The 14,248-nt window shown below is 37.6% G+C and overlaps 1 protein-coding gene and 1 pseudogene across 2 annotated transcripts in view; both read right to left on the bottom strand.

Annotated features, from left to right (window-relative positions):
- LOC308431924 (olfactory receptor 4F3/4F16/4F29-like) overlaps positions 1 to 14,248 on the bottom strand; it is a gene marked incomplete at both ends in the record, with an annotated part of 138,684 nt that overhangs the window by 48,175 nt on the left and 76,261 nt on the right. The gene's annotated exons all lie outside the window — the stretch shown is intronic.
- Positions 3,478 to 12,617, bottom strand: LOC308431851 (proline-rich nuclear receptor coactivator 2-like; annotated as a pseudogene). Its single transcript has 2 exons — positions 12,546 to 12,617; positions 3,478 to 3,914 (listed from the first exon to the last, which is right to left on the bottom strand). The product of its transcript is annotated as a proline-rich nuclear receptor coactivator 2-like (transcript).

Genomic DNA, 14,248 nt, shown 5'->3' with positions numbered 1-14,248 from the left:
ATTAGTGCTGTAGTTCTGCTTTATTTTTCACATCCCCTTTTAATTCTTTCATTTTTCAAGTTAGTTGCAAGTGTATCATGATTATTGTCACCACTGAAATTGGAGGCACTATTAGACAAAGTGTTCGTTAACTGTCCCTGGTCTCCATCTCATGTCCAGTTTTCCTTATGAGATTCTAGTGCCTCTAGCTTTTTATCTATGATGAGATTACAACCTCCCTGGGACAATTTTTTTTGTGTTAAAAATTAGGTAAATCCATTTTCTATGAGCAATCATTTATATCTTTCATACTTTCATGCTTCATAGATTCAATGAGTGAGATAGACTCATCTACATAATTGCTCACTTAGTAATATGTGGGTTCATGGAAAGCCTCATTCAACCTACACACAAGTACTTGCCTGAAGTCTTATTTGACCAGGGGAAATATTTTATACCAAATAAAACATAACACAAAATTCATCATTCTACAAATGTGTGCCATGAAAGCGACTGACGTTATGGGTTTAGTGACATAGTTTACTCAGTTACAATGTGAAATACAAGCACACACCAGGGTTATGTGCTCTCTAATAGAAGATAAATAAAATCTATGATAATATACAGAAATAGCAGGGGCACTCTCCTATTTACACCACGTACATCCTGTTAAGAAATTTGGCTGTTGATTATAGCAATCCTCTGAGCCCTACTGGTGTAAAAACCTTCTAGTTGGTCTTGGATTACTTTTTAAAATAATTTTTTATTGGATATTTTCTGTATTTACATTTTAAATGTTATTTCACATTCCCCCTTTCCCATCCTCTTCCCATATTCCCTTGCTTCCATGAAGAAGTTCCCACTCCCAACCACCAACTCCCACCTTAGCACATTGACATTCCCCTACACAGGAAAAACGAGCCATCACTGGACCAAAGGCCTCTCTTCCTATTGATGCCAGACAATGCTGCCCTCTGCTACATATGCAACTGGAGCCATGGTCTCTCCATAAGTACTCAGTGGTTGGTGTTTTAGTCCCTGGGAAGTCTAGAGTGTGTTGTTGGTTGATAATGCTGTTCTTCCCATGGGGTTGCAACCCTTTCAGCTCCTTTACTTGTTTCTCTAGATCCTTCATTGAGGTCTTCATGCTCAGTCTGATGGTTAGCTGCAAGAATTCTCATCTGTGTCAGTATGGCTCTGGCAGAACCTCTGATGAGGCATTCATATCAGGCTGTTGCCAGTAAGCACCTCTTGTCATCAGCAATAGTGACTGGGTTTCGTGGCTGCATATGGAATGGATTTCCAGATAAGGAAGTCTCTTGTTGATCTTTTTTTTCAGTTCCTGCTCCTCTTATTTGTCCCTGTATTTCCTCCAGTGAGTATTTTGTTCTTCCTTTTAATAAAAAACAAGGCATCTACATTCCTGACTTCCATTTTTTGAGTTTCATAATGTCTGTGAATTGTTTTTTGGGTATTCATAGTTTTTTAGGCCAGTATCTTCTTATCAGTGAGTGCATAGCATATATGTTCTTTTGTGACTGGGTTACATCACTCAGATTAATAGCTTCTAGTTCAATCTGTTTACCTAAAAATTTCATGAAGTTGTTGTTTTTAATATCTGAGTAGTACTCCACTGTGTAAATGTACCACATTTTGTGTATTCACACCTCTGTTTAAGGACATCTGGGTCCTTTCTAGATTTTTGCCATTATAAACAGGGCTGCTATGAGCATAGGGGAACATCTGTCATTATTGTATATTAGAACATATCTAGGATCTATGCAGGGAGTTTAGGTTGTACTATGTCCACTTTTTTGAGGAACCACCAGACTGATTTCCAGAATGGTTGTACCAGCTTGCAATCCCACCAACAACAGAGGAGTGTTCCTCTTTCTTCACATCCTCTCCAGCATCTGCTGTCAACCGAGTTTTTGATTTTAGCCATTCTGAATGGTGTGGGGTGGAATTTCAGGGTTTTTTTGATTTTCATTTCCCTGATGACTAGGATGTTGAACATTTTCTTAGGTGCTTCTCAGCCATTCAGTAGTTTCAGTTGAGACTTCTTTATTTAGCTCTGTACTCCATTTTTTATAGGATTGTTTGATTCTCTGGAGTCTAACTTTTTGAGTTCTATGAATTTATTGTATATTAGCCCTCTATCAGATGTAGGATTAGTAAAGATCCTTTCCCAATCTGTTGGTTGCCATTTTGTCCTATTTGCAGTGTCCTTTGTCTTAGAGAAGATTTGAAATTTCATGTGGTCCAATTTTTCAATTCTTGGTTTTAGATCCTAAGCCATTGGTGTTCTGCTCAGGAACATTACCCCTATACCTATGTGATCTAAGGTTTTACGAGTTTCTTTTCTTTTAGTTTCAGTGTACATGATTTTTATTTACTGGGGAATAAAGGTTTATTCTCAAAGTGAAATCCTTTAGGATGGATACTCAATGTTTGATTTGGGCAATATTCTCTGAAATTAATTGAGAGAAAACACAAGATTGAAAAGTAATTTGCTATTCTATTTGGTCTAATCACACAATTTTTTTCTTTTGCATAAGTCTGGGGTTTGCACATAATCAGGGGTTACTCAGGACAGAAAGATAATTGGGCTTAAAAGGGTTAGGGAGTAAGTCTTGTACTTCATCTTAATATCTCTTTAGGAAAGAAAAAAAAAACAAGAAGATTAGTAGCTTAAAACTTCAGCTATAAAAACCTAATACAACAGATTTGCTTTGTGTACTTCACAAGTCACATTGAGTCACTGGCACTTAGGCACAAGGGCAACCCTTCAAAACCTGGAGACCTTGAATATTAGGTCATAAGATAAAAAAAGAGTTCATGGTCTTACATTCAGCAAATTCACCTAAAATAGTCTTATTTTGTAGAATTAAGACAAAAGAAAACATTACATATATTACAAGCTTATTATATGTATTTACATGGCTTTAAATATCACAAACATAACTCCCTACTTCAAGCAAGGTATGCATAGGTGAGGCCAGGTCACTTTAGCAGCTTTGTAGGGTGCTCTTCTATAAATGTTCTCAGAATGTTAGTCGCCATTATCTGTTATTGGAGATTTGGTACATCTCTGGGTAAATGCTTATCCACTGCATTTAAGAAATGGCTGGGCCATACTTTGCCTCTACACATTTTACCCATGTGTAACTTAAGAAGCAGCTATTTTCTTTTTAAAAATGGCTAAATGGTTATTGTTTGATTTCTTCAGAAATTGTGTAGTATCCCATAAATCTTAGTTTTCCCTCTTAAACAATAAAAAAGCTATGGTTACTGTTCCCCAAATCTAATTTAGTTAGCAACACTACCAAGTAGAATTGATTAGTCACTTACTGTTTAAATTGCATTGACACTCTTAAGAATATAGTGTATATAACACATAAATGTCTGCTTATACTTTTATCAGTTTTTCACAAAATGTCAAACTACTTTTGGCTATGTGTAAACATTACAAAATTTAAAATTAGTATGTATCCGATTTTATACCTGTACTTTAAGTAAGGTTTTAAGTTGAAATGTCATTGTTTCCTTATCTGAAGGGTTCAAGGAAACATGAACCCAGTGGCTTGGTGGCTTGGGGAGAACACTTGGTGATGGTGGCTCACTAAAGTTGGCTCCAGCATAGTTCTGACTGGCTTGAGACTTAACAAGCAAGCTAGGACTTGACAAGTTAGCATTGTAGTTGGGGCTGTTAGAAAGGCTCTTGCTTTTTCCTCCATTTTGCATGGACTGCCACCTGTTGCTGATGGATCATACCCATGTCCTCTTTCCTTTGTCTTAGGAACAGTCTTTATCTGGGAATTCTGATCCTCTGTCTTCTGTCTATTGTGCTGTTGTTGGTTCTTACTAGCATTTCTAGGTTGTGGGTCTGGAATGTTATACCTCTCTCCACCACCAATCTTCAGCTTCTTTGTCACCTTTCAGGCTGCTTTTCAGATTTCAGGATTTCCACTACTTGTCCTCTTCCTTGCTGCCAAGCCCAAGATAAGAGACGTTGCTTTCTGCTAGATCCTTTCCTTTGTCTCAATACACAAGTTTTCATGAGGCAATCTGCTGATTTCAGCCTAGGAGCTGAGGCCCACATCGGGTCTCCTCAGCACACAAGTTTGAGAGAAGTCCTAGCGACTACAGGCGGCGGCTGTGGCTCCCTCTCGACCTCCAAGCCTCCTTCCCTCTCTAGGGAGAAACGATGCACGGATCAAACAGCCCACGAGCGAGTTCACGGATCACAACTCCGTCTTGGACCAACCTCCTACTCATGATTTTTTTAAATTGAACTACGTTATTTAAAAAAACAAAGATAAATGTACAATTTTTAAGCATTTATGCATAAAAGTATATGAATACATTTTTTCAGTACTTAATTATTTTAAAAAGATTTGATAGTGTGCATTAAAATCTCACAAGTTACAATGAGCAAAAAGTACATGTAAAACAAGATGTAACTTGGAAACTGTCAAAGTTTTCTGAGTATGTAAAGATTAAGCATAATGGTTTTTAATTTTTTTCTTTTTTCTTTTGGCCTTTGTTTTCCTTGAACTTCATATAATCTGTGAGTTATTTCTGAGGTGTTCAGAACTTTCAGGGGCTAGTATCCAATTATCAGTGACTGCGTATTATGTCTGTTCTTTGTGACTGGGTTATCTAACTCAGGATGATATTCTCTAGATGCATCCATTTTCTTAAGAATTTCATGAAGCCATTGTTTCTGAAAGCTGAGTAGTACTCCATTGTGTAAATATACCACAATTTTTGTATCCATTCATCTACTGAAGGACATCTGGGTTCTTCCCAGCTTCTGGCTATTATAAATAAAGTTTCAATGAACATTGTGGTACATCTGTCTTTGTTGTGTGTTGGAGCATCTCTGGGGTATATGCACAGAAGTGGAATAACTGGGTCTTCAGATATTACTATGTCCAATATTCTGAGGAATCAACAGACTGATTTCCAGAGTGGTTGTACCAATTTACAACCATATCAGCAGTTGAGAAATGTTCCCCTTTCTCCACATCCTTGCCAGCATCTACTGTCATTTGAATTTTTGATCTTAGAAATTCTGGTTGGTGTATGGTGAAACTCAGGGTTCTTTTGATTTGCATTTCCCTGAGAGTTTATGATGTCTAGCACCTACTTAGATGCTTCTTAGCCATTCGATTTTCCTCAAATGAGAACATTGTTTAAATCTGTACACCATATTTAATAGGGTTGTTTGATTCTCTGGTGTCTAACTTCTTGAGTTCTTTGTATACCTTGGATATTAGGCATCTGTCAGATGTGGGGTTGGTAAAGATCTTTTCCCAATCTGTTAGCTGCCATTTTGTTTTCTTGACAGTGTCCTAAGCCTTACAAAACTTTGCAATCTCATTAAGTTCCATCTGTCGATATTTGACCTTAGAGCACGAGCCATTAATGTTCTGTTCAGGAAATTTTCTCCTGTGCCTATGTATTCTAAGGTTTCCCTACTTTCTCTTCTAATAATCTCAGTGTACTTGGTTTAATGTGAAGATTTTTGATCCACTTGAATTTGAGCTTTGTACAAGGGAATAAGAAAGGGTCTACTTTCATTCTTATGCATGCTGAGTCTCAGTTGAACCAACGCCATTTGTTGAAGAGGCTGTTCTTTTTCCATTGAATGTTTGTCAAAATCAAGTGACCATATATGTGAGGGCTCATTTCTGGATCTTCTTTTTTTTTTTTTTTTTTAAACGACTTTATTTTGCAAAACAAAGATAAATGTAAAGATTTTAAACATTTTTTGCTTAAAATTATACATTTTTGTCAGTACTGTTTTTTCAGACATTAAAATAAATTTTACATAAAACAATGTGAATATGTTTTTTAGTCAGTACTTGATTTTTTTCAAGGGCTTGACAGTATGCATTGAAAATGTACTAGTTGCAATAAGCGTAAAGTACATGCAAAACAAAACGCAACATGGAAATAGTCAAAGTCTTCTTGTTTTGTGAATATATGTATATTTTTTGTTTTCTTTATTTCTTGAACTTCATACAGTCTGTGAATTGTTTCTGGGGGAGTGCAAGCCTCTGGGTTTAGCATCCCACTATCAGTGACTGCATATTATGTCTGTTCTTTTGTGACTGGGTTATCTCACTCAGGATGATCTTCTCTAGATGCAGCCATTTTCTTAAGAATTTGGTTAAGTCATTGTTTCTGGTGGCTGAGTAGTATTCCATTGTGTATATGTACCATAATTTTTGTATCCATTCGTCTTCTGAAGGACATCTGGGTTCCTTCCAGCTTCTGGCTATTATAAATAGAGCCGCTATGAACATTGTGGTGCATATATTTTTATTGTGTATTAAAGTGTCTCTAGGGTATATGCCCAGAAGTGGAATAGCTGGGTCTTCAGGTAGTACTATATCCAATTTTCTGAGGTATCGCCAGACAGATTTCCAGAGTGGTTGTATTAGCTTGCAACCCCACCAACAGTGGAGAAGTGTTCCTCTTTCTCCGCAGCCTTGCCAGCATCTGCTGTCATCTGAGTTTTGGATCTTGGCCAATCTGACTGGTGTGAGGTGGAATCTTAGGGTTGTTTTGATTTGCATTTCCCTGATGGCTAAGGATGTCGAGCACTTCCTCAGATGTTTTTCGGCCATTCGGTGTTCCTCAACTGAAAATGATTTGTTTAGCTCTGTACCCCATTTTTTAATAGGGTTATTTGATTCTCTGGTGTCTAGCTTTTTGAGTTCCTTGTACACCTTGCATATTAGGCCTCTATCTGATGTGGTGTTGGTAAAGATCTTTTCCCATTCTGTTGGTTGCCGTTTTGTTTTCTTGACGATGTCCTTAGCCTTACAGAAACTTTGCAATCTCATTAAGTCCCATTTGTTAATCTTTGACCTTAGAGCTTGAGCCATTGGTGTTTTGTTCAGGAAATTTTCTCCTGTGCCTATGTGTTCTAAGGTTTTCCCTACTTTCTCATCTAATAGTTCCAGTGTATCTGGTTTAATGTGGAGATTTTTAATCCACTTACACTTGAGCTTTGTACAAGGAGATAAGAACGGGTCTATTTTCATTCTTTTGCATGTTGAGTGCCAGTTGGACCAGAACCATTTGTTGAATAGGCTGTCCTTTTTCCATTGAATGTTTACTGCTCCTTTGTCAAAAATCAGGTGACCATATACATGAGGGCTCATTTCTGGATCTTCTATTCTATTCCATTGATCCACTTGCCTATTTCTGTACCAGTACCATGCAGTTTTTAGCACAATTGCCTTGTAATATAGCTTGAGGTCAGGGATAGTGATTCCCGCAGATGTTTTTTTGTTGTTGAGGATGGATTTCGCTATTCTAGGTCTTTTATTATGCCAGATGAAATTGCACATTGCTCTTTCTAACTCTTTGAAGAATTGAGTTGGAATTTTGATGGGGATTGCATTGAATCTGTAGAATACTTTTGGTGAGATGCCCATTTTTTTTTACAATATTGTTCCTTCCAATCTGTGAGCATGGGGGATCTTTCCATTTTCTGAGATCTGTGATTAACTTCTTTAGAGGTTTGAAGTTCTTGTCATACAGGTCCTTCACTTGCTTAGTTAGAGTCACACCAAGGTATTTCATATTGTTTGGGACTATTGTGAAGGGTGTCTTGTCTCTAATTTCTTTCTCGGCATGTTTGTCCTTTGAATAGAGCATGGTCCTGATTTGTTTGAGTTAATTTTGTATCTAGTCACTTTGCTGAACTTGTTTATCAGCTTTAGGAGTTCTCTTGTGGAACTTTTGGGGTTACTTACATACACTATCATGTCTGCTGCAAATAGTGATGTTTTTACTTCTTCTTTTCCAATTTGTATCCCTTTGATTTCCTTTTCTAATTGCTCCAGCCAGGACTTCCAGTACTATGTTGAATAGGTAGAGGGAGAGTGGGCAGCCTTGTGTAGTCCTGATTTTACTGGGATTGTTCTAAGTTTCTCAGCAATAAGTTTGATGTTGGCTGTTGGTTTGCTGTATATTGCTTTTATTAGGTTTAGGTAAGGGCCTTGGATTCCTGTTCTTTCCAAGACTTTTAACATGAAGGGGTGTTGAATTTTGTAAAATTCTTTCTCAGCATCTAGTGAAATGACCATGTCGTTTTTTTCTTTGAGTGTGTTTATATGGTGGACTATGTTGATGGATTTCCGTATATTAAACCATCCCTGCATCGCAAGGATGAAGCCTATTGATCATGGTGAGTGATCATTTTGATTTTTTTCTTGAATGTCTTGGTCTCTCTATCTATGGTGATTAAGAATTTTTCTGGGTATAGCAGCTTGGGCAGACACTTGTTTTCTCTTAGGGTCTGCATGATGTCTGTCCAGGGTCTCTTAGTTTTCATAGTCTCTGTTGAGATATAGGGTGTGATTCTGATTGGCCTGCCTTTATATGTTACATGACCTTTCCCCCTTATTGCTGTTAGTATTCTTTCTTTGCTTTGGGCATTGGGCGTTTTGACTACTATGGGTTGGGAGGAATTTCTTTTCTGGTCCACTCTACTTGAAGTTCTGTAGGCTTCTTTCATGCTCATGGTCATTTCATTTTTAAAGGTAGGGAAGTTTTCTTCTATGATTTTGTTAAAGATATTTATGGTGCCTCTTAGTAGATATTCTTCTCCCTCTTCTATTCCTGTTATCCTTAGGTTTGGTCTTCTCATTGTGTCCTGGATCTCCTGGACATTTTTCCTTTGGAGCTTTTTGGTTTTTGCATCTTCTCTGACTCTTTTGTCAATGTTTTCTTTTTTTCCTCTTTTTCCTTTATTTTAAGAAACAAAGATAAATGTACCAATTTCCAGCTTTTTCGCATAAAAATATAGGAATACATTTTTAAGGTTGTAATTAAGTATTTGTGGGTACATATACCTACATATATGTATATATGTAACGATAATATAGGAAAAGAGGCTTTTAATTTGAGGGTATAGGATAGAAATTAGGAGGAGCTGTAGGAAGGAAAGGGGGACATGCTATAGCTCTATTTTCATTAAGATATATTCTTTTTTTTTGATGAACCTCACACTGTCTGTGAGTTGTTTTTGGGGTGTTCAGAGCATTCTGGGGTTAGCATCCCACTATCAGTGACTGCATATTATTTCTGTTCTTTTGTGACTGGGTTATCTCACTCAGGATGATCTTCTCTAGATGCAGCCATTTTCTTAAGAATTTGGTTAAGTCATTGTTTCTGGTGGCTGAGTAGTATTCCATTGTGTAAATGTACCACAATTTTTTGTCCATTCATCTACTGAAAGACATTTGGGTTCTTTCTAGCTTCTGGCTATTATAAATAGGGCTGCAATAACATTGTTGTTCATGTATCTTTGTTGTATGTTGGAGCGTCTCTGGGGTAAATGCCCAGAAGTGGAATAGCTGGGTCTTCAGGTAGTACTATGTCCATTTTATTTTGAGGAACTGCCAGACTTATTTCCAGAGTGGTTGTATCAGTTTACAATCCCACCAGCAGTGGAGAAGTGTTCCTCTTTTTGCACATTCTCACCAGCATCTGTTGTCATCTGAGTTTTGGTTCTTGGCCAATCTGACTGGTGTGAAGTGGAATCTCAGGGTTGTTTTGATTTGCATTTCCCTGATGGCTAAGGATGTCGAGCACTTCCATAGATGTTTCTCAGTCATTCGATATTCCTCAATCGAGAACGGTTTGTTTAGCTCTGTACCCCATTTTTTAAATAGGGTTGTTTAAATCTCTGGTGTCTAGCTTTTTGAGTTCTTTGTATTCTTTGGATATTAGGCCTCTATGTGATGTGGGGTTGGTAAAGATCTTTTCCCACTCTGTTGGCTGCCGTTTTCTTTTCTTGACTGTGTCTTTAGCTTTACAGAAACTTTGCAATCTCATTAAGTCCCATTTGTCAATCTTTGACATAGAGCATGAGCCATTGGTGTTCTGTTCAGGAAATTTTCTCTTGTGCCTATGTGTTCTAAAGTTTTTTCCTACTTTCTCATCTAATAGTTTCAATGTATCTGGTTTAATGTGGAGATCTTTGATCCACTTATACTTGAGCTTTGTACAAGGAGATGAGAAAGATTCTATTTCCATTCTTTTGCATGCTGAGTGTCAGTTGGACCAACACCTTTTATGAAGAGGCTGTTTTTTTCTTGAATGTTTACAGCAACTTTGTCAAAAATCAGGTGACGATATACGCGAGGGCTCATTTCTGGATCTTCTATTCTATTCCATTGTTCCATGTGCCCATTTCTGTACCAGTACCATGCAGTTTTCAGCAAAATTGCCTTGTAATATTGCTTGAGGTCAGGGAAAATTATTCCTGCAAATGTTTTCTTGTTGTTGAGGATGGATTTTGCTATTCTAGGTCTTTTGTTATTCCAGAGGTAATTGCACATTGCTCCTTCCAGCTCAATAAAGAACTGGGTTGAAATTTTGATGGGGATTGCATTGAATCTCTTGGTTGCTTTTGGTACAATGTCCATTTTTAGAATGTTGATCCTTCCAATCTATGAGCATGGGAGATCTTTCTATTTTCTAAGATCTTTTTTGATTTCCTTCTTTAGAGGTTTGAAATTCTTGTCATACAGGTCCTTCACTTGCTTAGTTAGAGTCACACCAAGGTATTTCATAGTTTTTGTGACTATTGTGAAGGGTATCTTTTCCCTAATTTCTTTCTCCACATGTTTGACCTTTGAATATAGGAAGTCTACTGGTTTGTTTGAGTTAATTTTATATCCAGCCAGTTTGTTTGAACTTGTTTATCAGCTGTAGGAGTTCTTTGGTGGAGTTTGTCTGGTCACTTAAGTACACTATCATGTCATCTGCAAAGAGTGATATTTTTACTTCTTCTTTTCCAATTTGTATCCATTTGCTTACCTTTGGCTGTCTAAAGTCCTTGGCCAGGACTTCCAGTACTATGTTGAATAGGTAGGGGGAGAGTGGGCAGCCTTGTCGAGTCCCTGATTTTAGTGGAATTGCTTCAAGTTTCCCATCATTAAGTTTGATGTTGGCTGTTGGTTTGCTGTATATAAGTATTATTATGTTTAGATACGGGCCTTGGATTCCTGTACTTTCCAAGACTTTTAACAGGAAGTGGTGTTGGATTTTGTGAAATGCTTTCTCAGCATCTAGTGAGATAACCATGTGGTTTTTGTCTTCGAGTTTGTTTATATGGTGGATTACATTGATGGATTTCCTTATATTAAACCATCCCTGCATGCCAGGGATGAAGCCTAACTTGATCATTGTGAGTGATCATTTTGATATGTTCTTGGATTCAGTTTGCAAAGATTTTGTTGCGTATTTTTGCATCAATGTTCATAAGTGATATTGGCCTGAAGTTCTATATCCTTGTAGGATCTTTGTGTGTTTTAAGAACGACTGTTATTGTAGCCTCAAAAAATGAGTTAGGTAGTGTTACATTTACATTGGATACTATTTTGTGAAATAGTTTGGACGATATTGGTATTATTTCATGAATAAATGTCTAATAAAACTATGCACTGAACCTATCTGGACCTGGGTTTATTTGGGTGGGAGGATTTGATGACTGCTACTATTTCTTTTGGTGTTATGGGATTATGTAGATGCTTTACCTGGTCCTGGTTTAACATTGGTATCTTGTATCTGCCTAGAAATTCATCCATTTCCTCCAGATTTTCCAGCTTTGTAGAGTATAGGCTTTTGTAGTAGGATGTGATGATTTCTTGAATTTTCTCAGTTTCAGTCCTTATTTCTCCAATTTCTTTCTTTTTTTCTTTTTTCTTATAAGGACAATATTTTATTGTGGCTGGCTTACAGGTTCAGAGGTTCAGTCCAGTGTCATCAAGGTGAGAGCATGGCAGGATTCAGGCAGGCATGGTGCAGAAGGAGCTGAGAGTTCTACATCTTCATCCAAAAAACCCAGGAACAGACTAAGCATCCTCAGGCAGCTAGGAGGAATGTCTCCAAGCCCACCCCCAGAGTGACACACTTCCTCTAACAAGGCCACACCGTCTAATAGTGCCACTCCCTGGGCTAACCATATGCAAACCATCACATTCCACTCCCTGTACCTTATAGGCAGAGTCTACGGGGCCATACCTAAACATAGCGTAATAAAAAGTACATTTAGTCCAACTTCCAACGTTCCTATAGTCTGTAGCAGTATCAACAATGTTAAAAGTCCAAAATTCAAAGTCTCTTTTGAGATCCATCCAATCACTTAACTGTAATCCTTGAGTTAAGTCAGGCAACCAGCTGGACAAACTCCAAATTCTGCCATCTCCATGCCTGATGTCAACGCCGTCTTTAGATTCAACTTCCTTTTCATCTTTGTTGATGGCAACAAACTTCTTTCTCCTGGGCTGGTTCCACTCCCTGTTAACAGCTTTCCTTGGTAGGTATCCCCCTGCTCTGGCATCTTTAACATCTTTGGGTCTACGGGGCAGCTTCAATGTTACAGCTTTTCGTTTCAATGTCTGGGATGTACACATGTTCTTCTGGGCTCATCCAAGGGCTGGCTTCACTTCTCCAGCTCTGCCCACTGTAGCACTTCAAGCTCAAGTTGATCCATTACACCTTTACTGTTGTTCTTGGTGATCATCCCATGGTACTAGCATCTCAAATATACTGAGGTCTTCGTTGGAACTAGGCTTCACCAATAGCCTGTCATAGGCTCCCGTCATGGTGCCAAGCATTATATCCTTTGCATGACCCCTTAAATCCTGGATTGTCAACAACTGAGGCTGCACTTTCACCAATCTCCAATTTCTTTCTGATTTTGTTAATTTGGATACTCTCTCCTTGCCCTCTAGTTAGTCAGACTAAGGGTTTATCAATCTTGGTAATTTTCTCAAAGAACCAGTTCTTGGTTTTGTTGATTCTATCAATGGTTTTTTTTTTGGTTTCTATTTGGTCTATTTCTGCCCTAAGTTTGATTGTTTCTTGCCGTCTACTCCTCTTGGGTGTATCTGTTTCTTTATGTTCTAGAGTTTCAACTGTAGAGTCAGGTTGCTAGTGTATGCTCTCTCCAGTTTCTTTTTGGAAGCACTCAGAGCTATGAGTTTTCCTCTCAGTACTGCTTTCATTACATCCCATAGGTTTGGGTATGTCATGTTTTCCTTTTCATTTAATTCTAGAAAATCTTTAATTTCTTCCTTTATTTATTCTTTGATCCTACTACCATTTAATAGAGCATTGTTTAGTTTCTATGTGTATATGGGCTTTTTGTTGTCTTTGTTGTTATTAAAGACCAGACTTAGATCATGGTGATCTGAAATGGTGCATGACTGTATTTCAATCTTCTCGTATCGACTGAGGCTCATTCTGTCTCCAATTATGTGGTCCATTTTTGAGAAAGTGCTATGAGGTGCTGAGAAGAAAGTGTATTCTTTTGTTTTAGGATAATATGTTCTATAGATATATCTTAATTCCCGTTGGTTCATAGTCTTCGTTAGTTTTACAGTGTCCTTGTTCAGTTTCTGTTTCCATGATCTGTCCATTGGTGAGAGTAGGGTAATAAAGTCTTCCACTATTATTGTGGGGTAAAATTGTTTTTGAGCTTTAGTCGTGTTTCTTTTATGAATATGGGTGCTTTTGTATTTGGAGCATATAATTAAGGATTGAGAGTTCCTCCTGACAGATTTTCCCTGTAATGAGTAAAAAGTGCCCTTCCTAATTTTTTTTTAGAATTTTTGGTTGAATATATACTTTATTGGATATTACAATGGCGACTACAGCTTGCTTCTTGGGGCTATTTGCTGGAAGTTTTTTTTCCAACCGTTTATTCTGAGATAGTATCTGTCTTTGTCTCTAAGATGGGCTCCTGTATGCAGCAAAATGCTGAGTTTTTTTTTTTAATGTATCCAGTCTGATAGCTTATATCTTTTTATTGGGGAGTTGAGTCCATTTATGTTAATAGATATCGAGGAATAGTGGTTGCTTTTTCCTGCTACTGTTGCTTTGGTAGGTTGAATTGTGCCTGTGTGTCTCTTCTTTTGGTTTTCTTGCTTAGTAGTTTTCTCGTTTTTAAATGAAGTTGTTTCCCCCTTTGTATTGGGTTTTCTACCTATAATTCGTTGTAGTTCTCGGTTTGTGGTCATATATTGTGTGAATTTAGTTTTGTCTTGGAATATCTTCTTCTCACCATCTATGGTGATTGATAGTTTTTCTGGGTATAGCCGCTTGTGCTGGCACTTGTGCTCTCTTAGTGTCTGCATGATTTCTGTCTAGGTTCTTCTAGCTTTCATAGTCTCTGTTGAGAAATCGTGTTTGATTCTGATTGGTCTGCCTTTATTTGTTACCTGACCTTTTCCCT

This window comes from Micromys minutus (genome assembly GCF_963924665.1).
Source record: "Micromys minutus genome assembly, chromosome: 17".
Lineage (NCBI taxonomy): Eukaryota > Metazoa > Chordata > Mammalia > Rodentia > Muridae > Micromys > Micromys minutus.
This window is presented reverse-complemented; position numbering and strand designations above follow the sequence as displayed.